Below are 21,886 nucleotides of genomic sequence, written 5' to 3'. Positions count from 1 at the left end.
AAGGTCCTATTGTGCACTTAAGCAAGAAAGGTACAAATGATGTTTGCCTGTAAATTACGTTATTTACATGTAACATCAAGACATTTTTAATGTTTTGAAATACATTTTACCATTTACGTTATTGATATCAATGAATGGTGCTAATTAACCGTGCTAAAAGTGGGGTTTTACAATATTGTCTATGAATGACACCGCTAACAGCTGGTCTTTTATTTTTCCCTCGCTTTTCTACCCATTCCCCTTTTCTTTAACCCCACTATTGTCTTCTATTATCAACCCACTTGTTCTTTGGGTATCAATCTCTACATACACATCCTGTTGTATTTGATCACTGTCTGTCTGATTGGATCACCCAACCGACTGTGTCACCTTTGCCTGAAACCATCCTTGAGAAGTCCCTCGACTGATTGGCCATCGGGCGAAACACGTGTCAGCTGTTTTTTTGTGTGATTTTCATATTTTGAATAAGTGATTAAAAACAACACACTCTGTTAACACAAATGAATTTGAGTGTTTGAAATCATTCCTCTTATGACATCTAATAAAAAGGCACAGACCTCCGCCTACAACATAAACTATTGCATAGCTTAATGGCTCTTGGGTGTAGCCATTTGTGAGGTGCGTGCCACCACCAACATTGGGCCATGACCACTGTAGCATAAACCCCAGACTCATCCACCCAGCCCAGCGACCATTCATTAAGAGTAGGGCTGAAGCCTTGGGCTAACCTTTTGATACACATACCACTGTGGCAGACATCCAGGTGTGAATTTTAGTCACTCCCATTTGGAGTCGCTCCGGCTGTGGTAGACAGGTTTCAAGAGGAAGAGAAGGCAGAGGAGTGGGCACTTCAAAAGGAAGCATGCCATCAACATAAACTTCAAAGACTCAGACTCTATATCACATTTGGTGTCTGGAAATGGTCTATAAGAAGGGGAGTTTAAGACGCCAAAGATTTTCAACTGCCAAGCAGCGACACTGACTGTGTGAGGAGGGGAAGCTCTGCAAGACTCTTGCCTGTGGACAGGACTCAGGTCAAGGTCTGCTAGTCTCCTTGCTGGGTGAGGGGACATCGCCCAGGGAATCCAAGACCACCTGCCCTGGACCACCATGCCTGCCTGTTTGCCAAGACCAGTGTGCCCTGTGAAGAAGAGGAGAGCATTGGAGGGAGCGAGGCTAAGTGGGGAGCCCTGTCTAGTAGATTCCCTTTGCGAGGGGTGAAGAGATGGTTGGTGTACCAATTAGGTTGTTACCCATGTGCAGGACGAAGTCAGTGACTCTTGTATGCTCGAGGATGGCTGCCGTAAAGTGAGCGCCGCACCAGTTGGGCCGGGCCCATGCTTAGTGAGGAGCCAATAACCCTGTATGCCAGGATGGTCCACCATGAGATGATTGGTATGCTGTGAGGGCCGTAGCCCTTGTGCTGTGGTGAGCTGTGACCAGGGCCGGACTGGGAACCGAAACCGGCCCTGTCAAACTGCTCAGCTGTGCTCCCCCCCCCCCCCCCCCGGGGTGGGGGAGAGGGGGGGGGGTTGTGGCCGAGCTGCTACAGGGGGCCGATATTGCCGGCCGGCCCCTGGTAACAATGCCGGTCCCCAAGGGGCCCAAAACCGGCTCCCACCCTGGCAGCCCACTGGGGAAACACCCGGTGCCCGCTATGGCCAGTCCGGCCCTGGCTGTGATCCCATATGCCAGAAGGGCCACCGCCAAGATCTTTGCTGTGCCGATTGGGCAGGAGTCCTGTACAGTGAGGCTCCAGTGACCCCGTATGCCACAGGTGGTGTACGGGACCAGCAAGACCTGTAACTTGGTTTGAGTCGTCATCGGAGATGCGAGGGCACTGTGGTGACCCCTGTGTATCTGCACCGGGATGAAGATTCACACCAGGATGTTTGTGGAAACCCACCACGGGACAGACCAAAGACTTAGGCTTACCCTACATGGAGGAGCCACAAAGAACCTCTGGTTTCTGTGGTGGCACAACCATGTGTGAAGAACTCTGCGACCGCTGAGTGCAGACCCCTTGTGCTGCATGCAGCAAACTCACTTGAATCAGCTGCTGCTGTAGTGAATACACTTAGGCGAGGAAATGTAGAAGAATAATTTATTGATACTCAACCGGACATATGCATCCTGTCTGGAGTTCAGACCAAATTACAAATCCATCAACGTACACTCCGCTTTGAAACTTAACATCAGTTTTCCAACTGCTGTGTACTCGTGAGAGTATCCATGAGCTTATTCTATTTAATCGTAAACATGTTCTCGTTCTGCTTTGTCCTCGCGATGACCAACTAAGCATCACGCGACAAAACAGAACGAGACATGCAACACTACACATCTCCTCCTTTATATACAACAGAACAATTAATCACATACATAGTCTTCCAAAGAAACAGGACGTTTGATGACACTTTTTTCTCTAGTATTGATGTCCCCACATTCTGACGAAACAAGTTGACCACTTGTTTTCTTATCAGTGTGAGGTTGACAAGTATCTTCATCTAAGTCAACCATCACACTGGATTGAGCAGCCATTGAACTGTTAACCTTGGGCGCATTACATAATGCAACTCTCTTCAGGTTCCAACACTTACCATCATCTAAGACAACAGCATTTTTTTTTAAAGCAACTATTCGCTGAGGCAGAAAGAATTTGCTGAGACCTTTCTTCGTAAAACCAGGTTTCCTGATTCTGACCCATTGACCAATAGAAATTTTGACACCCTTGGTACTATATTTAGTGTCATAGAATTTTTTATACTTATCGTGTTTGATAGCTAAATTCTTCTTAACCTCACCAGAAGACCAAAACACTTCGCCAGAATTTTTAAACCCACCCGGGTACCACTTAGGCCTTGGTTTCCTGCCCCTCATGAGCTCAAATGGGGAAAATTTTGTCGAATCAGTAATGGCAACTCTGTATGCCCAAAATGTTTTAAAGACTTGAATTTCCCATGGAACATTGTTTTGAGATGCTAATTGGATTGCACCTTTTAAAACCCTGTTATACCTTTCAACCAGACCATTCCCACTTGGATTATACAACGAAGTGGTTTTATGTGCAATACCGCACTTAGATAAATATTGCGTCATGGTTCCTGAAGTAAACTGTACTCCATTGTCGCTGATAATGATAGCCGGAGTACCTTTCGATGTGAAAACCTCATCGAAGAACGAGATTACAGTCTCTGTATCTATTTTTTTGATAACCATGAGCACAGGCCACTTTGAAAAAACATCCATCATGGAGATGATATATTTTTCAGGACTACCAATAGGACCCATGATATCTACCGCAACACTCTCCCAAGGTGCATTGGGGCATAAAAAATCACTCATGGGAGGTCTGAGGGTTTTAAGGATCTTGTCAGACGTGGAACAAAGATTGCAATCTCTTACTAACCTATCTACAGAGATATCCAAACCAGGCCACCAGAATCTACTTTTCACTATGCACTTTGTTTTTGAAATGCCCAAATGTCCCTCATGACACAAAGTGAGAATCTTTTCTCTCAATGCTAAAGGAGGAATGACCTTATCACCTCTCATTAGGATTCCCTCTGAACTAGACAACTCACTTCTGACTTCCCAAAAAGGTTTAATGTCACAACCATCTAACTTACGGGGCCATCCACTGGTGACATATTCCAAAACTTTCTTTAAACAATCATCAGAGGATAGGGCCTGATCCCATTCATCTTTACCAAACAAATCCGTACCATGATCCCACAGAAGTGCGACTTGCACACTGTCCATAAGATCTTCCTGGTTCTCAATCACTTGGACAGGCAATCGAGACAGAAAGTCAGCAACTGCATTTTTTCTTCCAGGGAGGTATTCAACATTGTACACAAAGTCTAAAAGTCTCATAGAGATCCTAGCTAACCTAGAAGACATATTTATCATGCCAACATTTTTTAAAACTTTGACAAGTGGTTTGTGATCGCACTTGACAGTAACTTCATTTCCCCAAATGAATGTTCGAAAATGTTCTAGCGCCCAAGCACAAGCAAGTGCTTCTCGTTCAATCACCGCGTACCTAGTTTCAGCTGGAGACAAGGATCTTGAAGCATATGCTTGCAATGGATTCTACACCACTATGGTCCACTTGTGAGAAAACAGCACCTATACCTGTAACACTAGCATCTGTGGTGATTAGGTTTTTTCCCTGAGGATCAAAGCCTTGAAGTGCAGGAGCTGAAATTATTGCGTTTTTTAAATCATTGAATTCTTCTTGGCACCGACTGCACCATGTGAAACTATTCTTTGACTTTAGGAATTCTCTAATATGGAAAGTTCTCTTAGAAAAATGTTCTACAAACTTAGAAAAAAACTCCACCAATCCCAAAAATGATTTGACCTCATCTTTGTTTTTTGGACTGGGAGCATCGGTTATTGCAGAAACTAGTTTGGTCTTGGGGAGGATCCCAGAGGCGCTAATTTCATGGCCTAAATAAGTTACAGTATTGGCAGCAAACTTACACTTGGACGGTTCAATGGTTAGACCATACTTCTTTAGCAAAGACAATACAAGAAATAACTTTTCTTTGTGCTCTTGACTATCCTTGGCCATGATCAAAATGTCATCTTGAAATATAAGCACATACTTTAAATGACCAAATATCTTGAACATTAAGCGTTGGAATACTGCAGCGGCAGAGGCTAGTCCGAAAGGCATCCGAGTGTACTGGAAACATCCTATGTGAGAAATAAAAGCTGTTAAATGCTTACATGAATCTACCAACGGAATCTGATGGTAAGCCTGAGATAAATCAATTGTGGAAAAATCTTTCATCCCCTTACACTTTGTGATCATTTCATTAATCTTAGGTAAGGGAAACTGATCAATCAAAATGTTATCATTTGAATGTCTCAAGTCAATACATAACCTGAGTTTTCCATTAGATTTCCTGGCTGCGACCAATGGAGAAACCCACTGGGAGGCTTCAACTGGTTCAATTACACCTTTTTCTACTAAGTTTCCAAGTTCCTTCTCCACTTCTTCCCTAACAGAAATAGGTATATTGCGTACCTTGTGAACCTTTGGGGATGCATCAGGTTTGAGACGAATGAGGTGTTCAAAGTCCTCTAACTTCCCAAGTTTGCCTGAACACACATCAGGAAACTTTTTGTATAATATTTTTTTTAGAGATTCCCCTTCATTCACAACAAGAACCTGTTCAGTCCCATTGGGGTCTAAAATAATATCAAGTTTCCTTTGGTCTTTCCATCCTAACACAGAAGGACCTTTTTTTGATACATAGAGTTTACACAAAGCACTTCTGTTCTTAAATCTGAAAATCAAATCTCTGCAACCCAAAAGGTCAATTGGTTCACCATTGTAACTTAAAGGTGTAATATCAGCTTGATATAAATTAGAACCCAACTTCATAACAAATTTTTCTGACCACACTGATTCGTTCACTATGGTGAAGGGAGAACCTGAATCAGCTGCGATGTATATGCTTACACCACCTAAAGAGATATGACACATTGGTTTGCTAGAATCACTGTCATGGATGATGTTGAGTACCACATTACTCATGGGGTTCAGAGAATCATCTTCACTATCATCATTATTGGAAGAAGGGTAACTTTCTTCAATACATTTAACCTGTTCTCTTTTGAAATTTCTAGCATGACAAACTTTGCTGAAATGACCCACTTTTTTACAAATAGAGCATCTTTGCTTAATAGCAGGACAACTTTTATCGTTAGCTAAATGATTCTTGCTATCACAACGATAACATTTGAAATTTTTGTCCTTTCTAGACATCAGCATTTTGTTTTTTACCAAGGCTTTGGATGACTTCTCTTTACTACGATTAGAAACAATTCTGGCTACAGTTTCTTGCTGAGAACTATCAGTACACTCTTTTTTAAGTGCTTTAGCACATCTTCCTGACAATTCTGCTTTCCTAGCAATGGCTAGAACATCCTTAAGAGCATTATCACCGTTTACCCACAGTCTATCTTGAATAGAGGAATCATACGCATGCATTACTACCTGGTCTCTAATTAATTCCTCTTCAATAGCCCCAAATCTACAATCAATGGCTAACTTTTGGAGAGCAGTTACAAAATAATCAAAAGTTTCATCCTTAAGTTGTTTTCTCTTAAAAAAATGTAAAGCGCGTGACACCAATGCAAACTTTACGGGAGAAATAATTTTCGAGTTGTCTGATAGCTTGGTTAAACACATTATCATCCCCAGCTACAATTTCCTTATTTAACTTATTGTATACCCTTAAACCCTCAGGGCCTAAACTGTGCATCAATAAACCCTTTTTCCTGTCCGCAGACAATTTGTTAGCATGGTCAATGGTGAATAGGTAATTAATAAAGTATTCTTTCCATTGTAACCATGGAACAGGAGGATCACCAGGAACACACAAGAACTCTTTTGGTGGATTAACTGTTATATTGGTGACTGGAGTAGCCATGACTGCACAATCTTAAAAAATTTACCCTTTGAACCTGTAGAAAAAATGTTACACAAACACCAACCACGTAAAATTACTGTATGAATATTAGAACATATACTAATTATTATCTGAAAGTCCGGCTAGTAATTGTTGCACAGTAAAATTTTGTGGGACTGTTTGTAGAGTTTCCAGGCTATACCATGTAGTATTGCAGTGCGATCTTGTAGGCTGAGTTGTTAACAATCCTGTGATTGTGAATGGAACGAAGCTTGGAATAGATGAGCAACGAAATTGTCACTAATATATATAAAAAGACAGCATAAAAACACTGTTGAATATACTACTAGAGTGCTCTGGATTAGATTGCTTCCAATTAAGTCATTCAGAGATGTATAACCATACAATTATAAGTTCCACCTATGCGCTTTGAATTAATGTACTCTGAAACATGCGCGCGTTTGCAAAAACACGCTGCTTGTAAGGAAACAGACAACAAATCCAAACGGTGTTACAGTCAACTGCGCTTTCAGTAATGCGCGTATTCAAAAACGAAATCAATACTGCTTGCGAAGAATGCTGAAAGCAGTTCCACCAGCAGAATGATACAGTTCAACCCTCTCGTACAATGTTATGCCTCTTACCGCTACCTCCGTGTAGAAGTTGAATCAATATCTCTTCACAATAAGCGTGAAAATGGTGGAGGAACACGTCAGAGGAAAAGGAAAATCAATCCGCAAACCAAGAACGCTTCAACTTCACTCCTGTGATTGACGAGATGCAAATCAACCAGGTTGCAGACGAACAGGAAGTGAAAACAGTGCGTGGAGATTGGCCAGTTAATTCGTATCACTCCGGAATGAATTTCGCCAAAAGGCGGGTCTTTTATTGCAGAACCAATAAGATTGGAGCGTTACAACAGAACCACCGAAGGCAACAGGATGCGAGTACTTCCTCTGAGCAGGAACACGAAAATGATGAAAATGAAGAAAACGAAGAAATCCGCGTGGTTCGACTCCGGTTGAGTCCCAAGTCGCCAAAATGTAAGTGTAGTGAATACACTTAAGCGAGGAAATGTAGAAGAATCATTTATTGATACTCAACCGGACATATGCATCCTGTCCGGAGTTCAGACCAAATTACAAATCCATCAACGTACACTCCGCTTTGAAACTTAACATCAGTTTTCCAACTGCTGTGTACTCGCGAGAGTATCCACGAGCCTATTCTATTTAATCGTAAACATGTTCTCGTTCTGCTTTCTCCTCGCGATGACCAACTAAGCAGTACGCGACAAAACAGAACGAGACATGCAACACTACAGCTGCCTCTCCAGCGCTCGCAGAAGGGGTACTCACAGCAACTCTGGTCACTTCGGTCCTGATGGTCTGGGTAACACTGATTTTGGGGCAATCTGACCCGGGTGAACTTGCTTGCTAGATAGCTCTTTGGGGCTGGAATACTTCTTACTTTGCCATAGAGTTAGAGAGTACTCTTGAGACTCGGACTACTAGTTGGGATTACCTTGGATGTTGCCTAAAGTGAATGGGGAATAGCTAAGAGCAAGGAGGGAGTGGGACACAGGAAACTGCCTACTAAACAGTACAGCCCTGACCTCAAGGGGACTGTGTAGTTGTGTGAGTGTTGTATTTATATTTGTGGTAAAATAAGAATACTTTTTTTTCATAAAAGTGAGTATTTGGCTGGACAATCATGTATTGCTGCGGCTTGTATTTTGAGTTGTGAGCCTGTGTTCACCCTCTGTATCTACCTTTCACCCCCGAAGGAGCCTTAAACTGCTCAGACTATGCTGTTCCTGATAGTCAAGCACTAAAGGCGGTACGTGGCCCAGTTGCTCAGAATCCATAGTATGTCATGCCCGGCGAGATCACGAGTAAACGGTCTCAACCCCCATGGTTGTGCCCAGTAGCTCCTGCTTGCCCAGTGGTCTTCTGAACAGGGTCCAAACACCAAGGTATTGCTCAGGAGCCCACTGCAACTTCCACCCCCAACAGGCCTTGCAATTGCTGCCACGTGCCACTATAAACGCCCCCTACCAAACATCACACTCCTATAAATGTGACTGTTTGGACAATTCCAGGTTACCCAAAGCAGTAAGTATGCCCTGATGCATTTAATTTTTAAACTGATGTGCTCTGCTCAAAAATAGACAGACAGCGCCACCATTTGGTGGACTGTCATAAGAATGAACTGGTGTTAACAATTGTGTGCCGGTGCTGAGTACCGCAAACACTGACACAAATTAAGCCCTTTGCTTCAAGAGTGGCAGAGATATAAATCTGAAACAGCAATCTACTTCCAACATGTCCTTTGCATCGACCTACAAAACCATGGCACTAATGCAGGAGCTATCACCCAAGCAACCAAATAAATGACATAGCTATTTTATCTCAGTGGGACAGCAGCATGACCGTTTACATAAAATCCAGATGACAGCCTGTAACAGCCACATACATCTAACTGAATGAGCAGTTCATAAACTGTGGTTTGAAGTGTTTTCGAACTACTATGCGTTAACTAACAAAAATGTGATGAATTGTAACTTCTATTTCAAGGGCAAATCTTTAATACTGTGAGTGAGCAGCCTACATATTTCAGATTTCTCGCATTTCATTATATAAAATGCTGCAAAATAAACTGCCTGGTAGATTGTTTACAAACAGCATGACAAACTGTAACTCCTAATGTTTGTGGCCTTTCAAAAGTGCAGTATGCTACCAGTCTGCAAAGCGCTACAGCACAGTGTCTGGTTACTAAGCGCTATATAAGCGCTATATAAAAACTCGTACATTCCAAACATAATTTCAGAAACTCTCTATGTATGTTAGTTCTGGTTGGCCCTTCGTCTGCGTATGCAAATAATAGGCATTTATATAGGAGACAGTACAAACCGAGGTTTTTTTTATCTTAATACTTTTTTTTAACCACTTAGCTGGCACACACAGAATACAAACCTGTGGCACACTCACAATGATCTTCAACGAGCTGCCAATTAATGTGTCATGGCTGAAACCTGTGACCAGAGCGTTACACTGCTTAAAGGAGGGATAGCTCAGTGAGCTGAGAGTTCACTGCTGGGACAAAGTGGTGGTCGACAGGCCCAGAAGCTCATATCCAGGACAGATCGAATCAGTCTTACGTAATTCCAAAGGCAGTTACATTGCGTAACACGAGTGTGTAATAATAACATCTGTTATTTACAGCGCTTAGAAACATCAGAAGTGCTATATAAAAAACGTTCTCTGCAGCAATCATGTTGCCACCAGTGGTCGAAGTGTGGGGGGATCTGAGGGGCATAATGTGCCCATACTTTTTTAATGTCAGATAAACATTTCCTCTACTTGTGAAAAGACAACAATCCCAGGACAGTTGATTCTGAGAGTTGAAATGCTTCCGCTGCAGTGTAGGGCAGGGAGTCTCCTGTGCTGTGACACTGAGGGAGGGGCAGACAGCTAAACAAGCCTTTTTGCCAGAGTGCCTGCTGCCTGAAATACTTGTAAAGCTTCAGTTGATGGAATCACTTGAAGCTTTCTTGAACCTTTTTGCATAATGTGGAAACAACATAGCCTATACTGTGTGTAATGCAAGTTTAAAATAATGACTTACAAATGCATAGTACTTTCTGTCATAGACTAGGACCTCGTAGCACTAAACATACACAAGTCACTATTATTCACTGCACGAGGGGTGGCTCCTTCCTTTAGGGCAGAGGGACGTTGGCCCAATGCTTTCTCGCAGTGCGAGAAGCAGAAACATAAAATGGTAAACCTACCATTTTATGTTTCTGCTTCTTGCACTGGCAAAGTGCCTGGTTGTTGGCGGACGGGTGGGCCGATCTGCTGGAAAGCAGTGGAGGCGTGGCTAGCCCACTGTTTTGGGCCCTGACTGTTTGGTCGGCCCTCTGGGGCCGACCAAAGCAGTCATGCTCACTCTCCCTTTTCTCTATGGTGGCTGCCTACATAGAGAAAATGGCCTCCCATTAGGTGCCGACTGGGCGCTGTCCGCACCAATCACAACGCTGCCATTGCAGCATTGTGATTGGCGGAGGGGAAGGGAGGGAGGCTGCCTGTGGGTGGCTGCTTTCTGAGGGGAGCTGCGGCAGCAGAAAAATGCATGCCGCGGAGAAGGTTCGTTTTATTTTATTTTAATTAAATCCCTCCCACCTCCCCCACGTGCGACCCCCTCCTTGTTATCCCCCCACCTGCCCGTCATGCCGGCGCGACTGCCAAACAGCTTCTCAAAACACTCTGGTAATGCCTTTCGGCAAACACGTGCCTGGCAGAGAAAAGGCCACAGATCACCTTTTACTGTGCCTATTCAGAGTGGAGGAACACAGTGATTTTAGCATTAAAGTGACATTAATCTGAACTCCTTAACCGAGATCCGATTGGGTGCAGACTTCAGTGATCTAAGAGTGAAGATAATTTACAGGCTCAGCAATTTGTGTTGGACAAAAACTCTCACTGCATGGTCCAAGTGGCAAATAAACACTTGATACCATCTGCAGTGTGACGTAATGGCCATCCCTGCCGACGATGGAACTCGGAAACCCTGTTCGAGCCTCGGGGGTCGGCTCAAGAGCCTTTGCTTCTGGGCAAAACCTCTTCATCATGCCTACCAAAAATGAATGTTTGATGTAACTGGTGCTCATTAAAAGCGGCAATATACCTTCACGCCGAATTGCGCTATATAAAACTGCAAAATAAAAAGTCTTCTTAGCGTGACTAACAGGCAAAGCATTATGGAACGTGTAGTTTATTTTCCCCATTATAAGTAGGAACCTGCTAGTTCCACAATGCTCATCTGGAGCATATAATCCTCATCTGAAGCATATAAACCTCGATGGAGAGATCTCCAAGTCAGAGGTGTGATCCACCTAGCTCCCTCCTTCAATCATTAACACAACATCAGGGCAGGTTGACCACTATTGGGTACGGTGGGAAGACCCCTGGACATGGCTAGGCAGAGTGCTAGCGGCTTGCTTTGCCCTTCTGGGCATTTCTTTCTTTGCTCTTCCTGCCGTGAGTATAACTAACAGTTACTGCTGCTGTAAAATGTACCCTAGACATAGGCCATTGATACCTGGGTGCTGGCCCTCGTGTGGCTAGAAGCACACATGTCTGCTCCTGTTTAGCTAGGCTTTAAGGCCAGGCCACAGTACCTGTCACAGGCTACCCTTCGAGCCCAGCGAAAGAAGAGACCGGAGCTTCATTGGCATTTGCGGGCATGTACACTATGCCCTTCTCTGTGCCCTGTCAGACCATCTGCTCACTTCCCATGCAGTCTGCTACCTTTGCTCTCATGCATCTCATTCACTCGGGGGCTTGTGGCTTCTCTGTTTCATGCTTTTGGGCCTGGGAATGGGCAGACAACAGAGGCAACACTTTATCTGCCCAGGGGTATTCCCTGGAGTCTTATATCTCTGGTGTCATGGCAGCAGTGATGGGCTCAATATCTTCCTGTCTCCCCCTTCAGGGACTGAGACTGGCTGTAAACTCCACCAAAGCACACATGCTTATTTTATAGCCCTCTCTCTCACGTCCTTCTAATATTGGAGAGAACAGCTGAGCAGAGGCACACATGGCCTGGCCTTCCCTGATCCCTAATCCACTGGTTAGTGGCTTACTTGCTCTACTAGTTAACGGTTTCCCGGTAGTAAACCAGGTGCCGCCATGTGGTACAGTCGAGGTAAGGTGATTGCCGTTTTCCTGACATTTATTTTTAATGTGGGTGATGTGGGAGACTAGTCTATTTCAGAGTCACATTTTGCAGATTTTTTAGTTTACGTTTCATGCAACATCCTTAAAAAAGTTACTTTTAGATCAAAACAGTACCTCACACACATATGAGAAATGGGAGGGCGTCACAGAGATTATTTGCATTAATATTAGTGAGCTGCTGTTGTGTTGCAATATTGAAAACACGTCATCACGTGTTCAGGCTCGCTCACTACACTCACTCGCCGCGGTGCACTCCCACTCACATTTTACCCCCCACCAATTTCAAATGTCACCAGCCACCACTGCACTGCACCAACCAGGATTTAATTATGTGGTTCCCAGTACAATAGTTCATTTTTCACTAATTAAATTACTTGAATTTAATTTTCATTTAAGCTGCGCATTATTTTATATGTATTTACCTGAAGGTGAAAGGCCGAAAAATATTTTGTCTTTTTAGCCACACCATGCATGCCATGCTGACCCTACTCCCATTGCATGCAGCATCACAGCTCCCATACTTTTGTTAATGCACTTTGACCACTGGTTACCACTTGATCTACATTATCAATATTACAGCTTGAGACTTGCTGGATATATATCTATATATGCAGACATCTGCATCAAGTCCTTTAAACCCTAAGACAGCTCAAAATGCCACCTGTTAGTGACCAAACAAGTAAGCCAGTACAACAGCTTTGCAACCATCTTTCATTGCCCATCTTTGGGACATATTATGTAAAACAAGCATTAAAAATGCAACATGTGTCGCCTTTGGTTAAGTTAAAGCCATTTGCTTTTGCTAATGGTATTGTATAGCAAAGCAAATGGCTTTAACTTAATAAAAGGCGAGACCTATTGCATTTTTAATGCTTGTTTTAAAGAGCGTTTATATATAGCGCAAACTAGACCCGAGACATCGGGTATCCGAGCGCTTTACATGAGCACCAGTTTCGAACAGAAGGACACATTCATTTTTGTTAGGCACAGGGAGATTAAGTGATTTGCCCAGAATCACAGAATGTTCAGCGTCATTGCCGAGACTTGAATCTGGGTCCCCAGCTTCGAGGTCGACCACTCTAGCCGTTAGGCTACATCCTCTCCCCAGCTTTGCCCAGGTTTACTCCTAAACCTGCTCTGCCCAGTCTGAGAGCAAAAAGCTCTGCCCGGATAAAAGGCTGCACCTGAAAAGTAACAGCTCTGCCTATATACTCTGCCCAGATGAGACCCAATAGCTGTGCCCAGGTACGCTGCCGAACCTGCTCTGCCCAGGTACGCTGCCGAGCATGCTCTGCCCAGGTACACTGCCGAACCCAGGTACACTGCCGAGCCTGCTCTGCCCAAGTACGCTGCTGAGCTTTCTCTGCCCATGTACGCTGCCAAGCCTTCTCTGCCCAGGCACGCCGCTGAGCCTTCTCTGCCCAGGCACGCCGCTGAGCCTTCTCTGCCCAGGTACGCTTCCAAGCCTGCTCTGCCCAGGTACGCCGCTGAGCCTTCTCTGCCCAGGTACGCTGCCAAGCCTTCTCAGCCTAGGTACGCTGCCAAGCCTGCTCTACCCAGGTTCGCTGCTGAGCCTGCTCTGCCCAGGTATGCTGCTGAGCCTACTCTGCCCAGGTATGCTGCCGAGCCTTCTCTGCCCAGGTACGCCGCTGAGCCTTCTATGCCCAGGTACGCTTCCAAGCCTGCTCTGCCCAGGTACGCCGCTGAGCCTTCTCTGCCCAGGTATGCTGCCAAGCCTTCTCAGCCTACGTACGCTGCCAAGCCTTCTCTGCCCAGGTACGCTGCTGAGCCTGCTCTGCCCAGGTTCGCTGCTGAGCCTACTCTGCCCAGGTATGCTGCCGAGCCTTCTCTGCCCAGGTACGCCGCTGAGCCTTCTATGCCCAGGTACGCTGCTGAGCCTTCTCTGCCCAGGCACGCCGCTGAGCCTTCTCTGCCCAGGTACGCTTCCAAGCCTGCTCTGCCCAGGTACTCTGCCGAGCCTTCTCTGCCCAGGTACGCCGCTGAGCCTTCTATGCCCAGGTATGCTGCTGAGCCTTCTCTGCCCAGGCACGCCGCTGAGCCTTCTCTGCCCAGGTACGCTTCCAAGCCTGCTCTGCCCAGGTACTCTGCCAAGCCTTCTATGCCCAGGTACGCTGCCAAGCCTGCTCTGCCTAGGTACGCTGCCAAGCCTTCTCTGCCCAGGTACGCTGCCAAGCCTGCTCTGCCCAGGTACGCTGCCAAGCCTTCTCTGCCCAGGTATGCTGCCAAGCCTGCTCTGCCCAGGTACGTAAAACCTGTGCCTTCGGGGAAAGCATCAGGTTAGAACATTGAGTCGACGTGAACCAGAAGTCAAAGAGGAAGAGTGAAGGCGCAGAACACTCACTGAACCATTAGCGCTCCTGTACGCGCCCAACACACCGGAGCTCCCCCAAAACACACACACAGCCTCTCCCTAACGCGCACATACACAGCTCCCCCCAAACACGCAGCTCCCCTTTAAAAAGACACACACCTCCCACCGGGGTACCGTCTGTCTGGCTCAAGGCCACCTGTGCCTTCGGGGAAAGCATCAGGTTAGAACATTGAGTCGACGTGAACCAGAAGTCAAAGAGGAAGAGTGAAGGCGCAGAACACTCACTGAACCATTAGCGCTCCTGTACGCGCCCAACACACCGGAGCTCCCCCAAAACACACACACAGCCTCTCCCTAACGCGCGCATACACAGCTCCCCACAAACATGCAGCTCCCCTTTAAAAAGACACACACCTCTCACCGGGGTACAGTCTGTCTGGCTCAAGGCCACCTTCTGCCAGATCGCCTGAGTGTCACATCCACGGGGGGGGGTTGATCCGGTGATGTGTTTTCAGGGTGGGGTGCGGTGTTCTCTGCGGCTGGTAAGGAGAAGCCTCTTACAGCATTAATGCTCACAGAGCCTCCATCACTGAGAAGAAATACCTAGCGCCCAGAGGCGGCACCAGGCCGTGCACGGCTCCGGTATTAACAGCCCTTTCAAATTATTCTCACTTTGAGTCGGCTAATGTCCGTGAGCGCTTAGAAGCGGAGGGGCCAGCTTTAGCCAGCACTGACAATTGTGGTGTTGCGGTCTAGTTGACGGCACGCTAGGCGTGACGTCACCGGACTTCCGGCGGCGGCCATCTTAGGGTCGCATTAGCGCGCCGATTCAAATAGCGGACGGAGCTCCGTGCCGGCGCTCCTGCTAGAGTTGTGAAACAAGAGAATAAACCCCTCAACAATACTAACGGCCCTTGTCATCTGTGGGGGGGCAATATTGCATAAGGAAAGGGGCAACATTACAATGGCGACGAGGAGGTGAAACGGCCCAGTGCTGCCTCCAGGGTGACTGCCTCGTGGTCTGCAAGCCAACGACGCCCACAGTCACCACCCCTGACCAGCAGGAGCGCGGCAGTGTCGCGGAGAGAGGAGGAGAGAGCGCTGCCAGTCAGAAGGGCCACTCCTGAGCCCGAGTCCGGACCGCGACAACCCTACAGCGTGGAACCGCACCGGGAAGAGTCCACGTGGAGAGGCGCTCGCACGCATCGTGGCGGGGGTCACAGGACGACACGCGAGCGGCGGCACCACAGACCGAGACGACGACCCAGACGCAGGGAGCCCCGACAGCACCCAGGGGTCGAGAAGCTCGAGTCCAAGACCGCGGCGGACGGAGGAAAGGGGTAAGATGAATGCCACATCGACGGGACTGCCGAACCCGATACCCTTCCTCACGAAAGCAGGGGTCCCGGATATGCCATGGGAGGATTGGAAGCCGTACTTCTTGAATTTCTTGTTCGCTCTGGAGGAGGAAAGCGGCGCTGAGTTCTCGAGCACGCGCAGGAGGAGGATACTGCTACACCATTTGGGCCCTGCAGGTCAGAGGGTTTACGACGATCTAGTGAAGGTGGTGCGGCCCGCGGCGGATGATAATGTGTTTCAGCACGCGATCGACGACATGGATGCTCATTATCGCCCGACCGTGTGTGTAGCCGTCGACAGGTACAACTTCTACCACAGAGCGCAACAAAAAGGAGAGACGATTGACCAGTATGTAGCGACGTTACAGAAGCTGGCCCTAACGTGCAAATTCGGAGCCTTCCAGGAAGAGTTGATTAGGGACCAAATAGTAATGCACGCAGCGAACGCGTCCATCCAGGATAAGCTGTGGGCTAACGGAGACGAACCCCTCAAAACGGTGGTAGCCATGGTGAAGAAGGCAGAAATGTCCAAGAGATGCGCGGAGACAGCAAAGAAGGACCGATACCCAGAACAAGCAGTGTGCAGGATAGAAGACCGGAAAGGCCACGAGAGACAGACGACGGCGGAACAGCACAACACACGCCAACACAGGAAGCCCATGACCCGGGGCGCGAAACAGCAGACGCAGGGACAAGAGAGCACCAACGGGTGCTACAGATGCGGCAGTGAAAGGCATGCCGCCAACGACAAAGGGTGCCCAGCGTTCCGGGCTAAGTGCACGTACTGCGGGCTGATGGGGCATTATGAAAGAGTATGCCGAAGGAAGACGCCAAGGCAGCAAGTGAAGTACGTGGCGCAGGAGATGACCAAGGAGGAAGAGCAAGAAGGGCAGGAGGACGACGAAGAGATCCTGATGATAGATGACCAGATCTTGGGGATCGACGGCGCGGTCGACAAGAAACCGAGGTGCGCCATGACCATTGGGGGCGTAGGAGTCACCATGGTCGCAGACTCAGGCTCCCCCTACACGATCATAAAGAGGAAGATATGGGAGGAAGATTTTGCACCTGTCATGACACACCGACTGCGCCCTACGGACATCCACCCGGTGACATTCACAGGGGAACCCATACCCATGGTAGGGTATTGCCCCCTAACGTTCGATTTCATGGGCAGGACGTGTGAAGGAAAACTGTACGTGGCGGAAAAGGGGCCATCGGTGTTAGGATGGAAGGATCAAGGGAAGCTGAGTATAAAGCTGAACCCAGGAGGCCGCATACAAGTGCTCATGATGGAGGACGACCCCAAAGAGGGAGCAAGGCAGTGGAAGGAGGAGTTCCCCGAAGTCTTCAGAGACGACATAGGGAGGCTAACAAAATTCACGCACAAAATAAACCTCAAAGAAGGAGCCCGACCGGTGTCCCACAAAGTGCGAAACATCCCGTTCCGCACCAGGGAGGCAGTACAAGAGGAACTGCAGAGGTTGGAGGACAACGGGATCATCGAAGCCATCGATAATGCGGAATGGTTGGCCCCCTTGGTCGTGGCGCAGAAGCCGAATGGGAAGGTGAGACTATGTGTGGACCTCAGGGAACTCAACAAGAACATTGTAGTGGACAAGTTCCCCCTTCCCCGCATCAATGAGATGTTAGCGAAGACCAAGGGCGCTAAGTGGTTCTCCACTGTGGACTTAACGTCTGCGTATCACCAGATCGCACTCCACAAATCGTGCAACCACCTCACGTCATTCATTACACCTTTCGGGTGCTACAAATTCCTACGGATGCCGTTCGGGCTCGCCTCGGCAGCGGCGGTCTTCCAAAAATTGATGTACCGTCTGTTCAACAAGATGGAAGGAATCCAGTTCTTCCAGGACGATATTTTGGTGATGGGCGCCTCTACGGAAGAACACGACCGGAGGCTAGCGGGTGTCTTGACAGTACTGGAACAAAACGGGCTTACGGCCCAGTGGGACAAGTGCAAGTTCGGGCTGGGGAAGGTCACGTACCTGGGGCACGAAATCAGTCAGGAGGGCATAAAACCCAAGGCATCCAACGTAGCTGCCATCAGAGATGCACCCACGCCCACCAGCAAGGAGGAGGTACGGACATTCTTAGGGATGGCTGAGTTCTACAGCAAGTTCGTATCCCACTTTGCGTCTAAGACACACCACCTGAGGTCGATCCTGAAGGAGAAAACGGCGTTCTCATGGAAGGAGGAACAAGAGAGAGAGTTCGAGGAGGTGAAGAGAGAAATTTGTGACGCCATACCCATCCAAGGGTTTGACCCAACGGCTCCCACGACCCTGACCACGGACGCAAGCGACCGAGGCCTTGGAGCAGTGCTTACTCAACAGTCGGCACGAGGAGTGACGGCGACAATCAGTTTCGCGTTCCGCACGCTGGCCGACAATGAACGCAAATTCAGCGTGATTGAAAAGGAAATGCTGGCTGTCGTGTGGGCAGTGGAAAGATTCCGGCAGTTCCTGTGGGGAGGACGGTTCCTCCTACGAACAGACCACAAACCCCTGGTTAAAGTGCTCACGTCCAACGGCCACGAGCACGCTACGCCAAGAATTGCTAAGATGACACTGCGACTCCTCGACTACGTGTACGACGTAGAGTACATTCCAGGCACCAGGAACCGCGTGGCGGACTACCTGAGCAGGGCGGCGGCAAAGGAACCGGCAGAGGCGCAAGACGCAGAGAATTGGGCCGAGTACGCAGTGGCGTTCATGAGCGATCACGAAAGAGCAATCAGCAAGCAGGAATGGGAAGAAGAGTATGGGTCCGATGAGAAGGTGAAGGCAGTCAAAACATACGTGACGCAAGGGTGGCCGGAGAAGAGGTTGCTCGGAGAAGAACTAAAACAGTACTGGGAAGTCCGGGAAGAACTGTCGCTTGGAGACAACCCGTGTTTCCTGTTTCGAGGCAACAAGGTAGTACCCCCGATGGCGCTGAGACCTAGAGTGGTAGCTCTTGCCCACGAAGGACATTTAGGCATCGTGAAAACGAAGGGAAGAGTGAAGGAGGACTATTGGTGGCCAGGGTTGGACCTTGCAGTGGAAAGACACGTCAGGACGTGTGAGCAATGCAACAACGCAGACAAGACGCAGAAAGTGCTACGCCCACCGTTGGGACGTTTCGACTTCCCGGAAAACCCGTGGGAAGAGATTTCCATAGATGTTCTAGGTCCCATACAAGACGCCAATGGCAACCAGAAGTACATCACCGTGGTCGTGGACAGGTACTCGAAGTGGCCAGAAGTCCATGTAGATGAAAACGCAGAGACAGATACCATCCTGGGATTCCTCACGGAGGTGTTCATCAGAGAAGGGATCCCCAAAGGAATCCTCAGCGACAACGGCCCACAGTTCACATCTACAAAGTGGGAGGCCTTCATGGACAGGAACGGGATAACCGTCAGGCGCACGCCGGTCTACCACCCGGCTGGGAACGGAGCAGTTGAGAGATTCAACAGGGTGATAATGGGGTCAGTGCAAGCGGCAATCGGGCAGGGAGCAAGCTGGGAGAAAGAACTCAAGCGCATGCTATGGGCGTACCGGATAACTCCCTCGTCCACAGGCTACAGCCCGTTCCGCATCCTGAGAGGAAGAGAACCGTTCACCCGAGACAACGTAGCCTGGAAGAGGCTCACGGTACAGAGTCATTGGTCACCGGCAGTGGTGCGCAGGAACTTGGAGAAAGCACAAGCCGTATACACGAACTACTATGACGCAAGGCATAACACCAAGGAAGCCGCCTTGGAGAGAGGAGAGTGGGTGAGGGTGAAACTGCCAACACCGGGGAGGAAAGGGGACAGCAAATTCACGCCCCCCTTCCAAGTGGTGGAACCCTATTCCACATCCGCCTTACTAAGTGACGGGAAGATTTGGGCACAAGACCGGATGGCAAGGTGCACCAGGACCAATGAGACTGAGCTGGACAGCGAGGCAGGAGCCGGGGCCACACCGGCGGGGAAAGGCGAAAGTAGGAGTCCAGTGGGAGACGCAGGAAGCGTTCCCAAGGGGCCCTGGAATCCGGGAGGAGGCGAAGTCGAGACTCCGGGACTGGGTGACCGGGAGACAGAGTTAGGAGGGGTTGCGCCCCAAGAAGCGAGTGGGACAGCGGATCCGAGTGGAGGGAGCAATACCCCTACCGCAGGCGCAGGGAGCAGGAGGACACGCTGCGGAAGAAGAATAATGCTCCCTCGAAGGTTCGAGGAGTTCAGCCTAGACCACAAGTAAGACTGTTCTATTGTTAGGAGGGACATTGACTGTTGTGTTGTAAAGGAGGGAGATGTGGTGTTGCGGTCTAGTTGACGGCACGCTAGGCGTGACGTCACCGGACTTCCGGCGGCGGCCATCTTAGGGTCGCATTAGCGCGCCGATTCAAATAGCGGACGGAGCTCCGTGCCGGCGCTCCTGCTAGAGTTGTGAAACAAGAGAATAAACCCCTCAACAATACTAACGGCCCTTGTCATCTGTGGGGGGGCAATATTGCATAAGGAAAGGGGCAACATTACAACAATAATTCGCATTATTCTAATATTTTGCATTTAGAGTGCTACATGGGTTGTTTAATAGTCCCATTTGGCAGTCTGCAAAATTATCTACAGTCAACCCTCAGACAATCACTTTTATAGAGCTTCATGTCAGTGCAGTCGTTTCTAAGGGCTGTCATTCACAGGTGTGAAAGTTTCCAACTTTAATTGTATTCAATGCATCAATATTTCGAGAATGACAAAGTGAGTGGACTTTACCGGACTCCTGACCACTCATCACCGGAGACGTCGCCGGCGAGCATTTAACCCACTGAGCTCCCTCGCTGGTTAATAAGACGATCATACATAATTATTAGTCCGGACTTATCCACCTCTCGTGCGGGTCCTGCGGCAGTAAAAGCAGCGTACTCCGTGCTCTTAACACTAGTAACAGTGGTACACACGCAGACTTTAGCTGTGACTACTGAGCACCAGTGAGCCCTGAAGTGCTGCCGAAGCGAGGGTGTGAAGAGCCAAAGAGCCAAGCCCGGCGTCCGCGTATGAACCACTCTATCTTTGACAACAAACTGCAGGCTATTGGTTGCTTTAGTCATGTGACACAGGAAAAAGCATTCCCGTTGCTAAGACACCAAAATGCAAAATGGCGTCGGGCTGTCCACAGTCCCTACGGACTACGGACACGCGCATGCTGTCTGCTATGGACAAATGGCAAGAGCAGCCATGATTGTCCATGCAGACACGTGCACGCAAGCCCTTGGCAGAATCGATTCCAAAAGCATGCACTGCTTTCGCTAGGCGAGACCTAAAAAAAATTATGCATATTATGTATTGGCGGACAAGAGACAGAAACACATTGGCTCCCAGTTAGGACTACACCCTTCCTCACTGCTCCCTTTCTGTTCCCTCCATCCCAACCCTCATATATATGTGGGTTGCAAAAGTACATGCTTTCCATTGTCAGCACAGCAGCAGGCGGGACAGAGAAAACAGGACAGTCTGCGCAAGAACGAGCCAAAGTCCAATAGAGAGGAGCAAGCAAGACACACTTCCGGGGTACATGAGGGTAGAAGGGACCCTCCCTCTATTTTCACAGGGTAGATGCTGTCCACCCTGCCAAGAAGTTGGGCTCCACTGAAATATTCTGAACTTGTCCCCGTGTACTTTTCAGACACTAGGACACATTCAGCAGCGTCTGCACGTTGTCTGCTTGCCATTCTCAGCAGCAATATGCAGGCAGGGAGGGGGCTTTTTTATTTTCACCTACAGCTGGGCTAAATATAACAGCCAAAGTTAAGAGGTCATCAGGCCTCCTTTTGTTCCAATATAATCCTGGCTGGGTGCGGTCTTGAGCCTCACACTTAAATGCAAATGCATTGGAGGGAAACAAAGGTGCACAGCTTGTTATTGCTTCACAAGTACTTACGAGGGGCAGGCTTTTGACTTTGTTCTGTCTCTGTACATAAGACATAATCATGCACTATAAAAATGTCAGATGTGTTGGTCTATCCCAGTATCTACACAAATAA

Source organism: Triturus cristatus, chromosome 11, assembly GCF_964204655.1.
Source record: "Triturus cristatus chromosome 11, aTriCri1.1, whole genome shotgun sequence".
In the NCBI taxonomy this organism is placed as follows: Eukaryota; Metazoa; Chordata; class Amphibia; order Caudata; family Salamandridae; genus Triturus; species Triturus cristatus.
The sequence above is the reverse complement of the archived record's forward strand: the minus strand, read 5'-3'. Positions refer to the sequence as shown.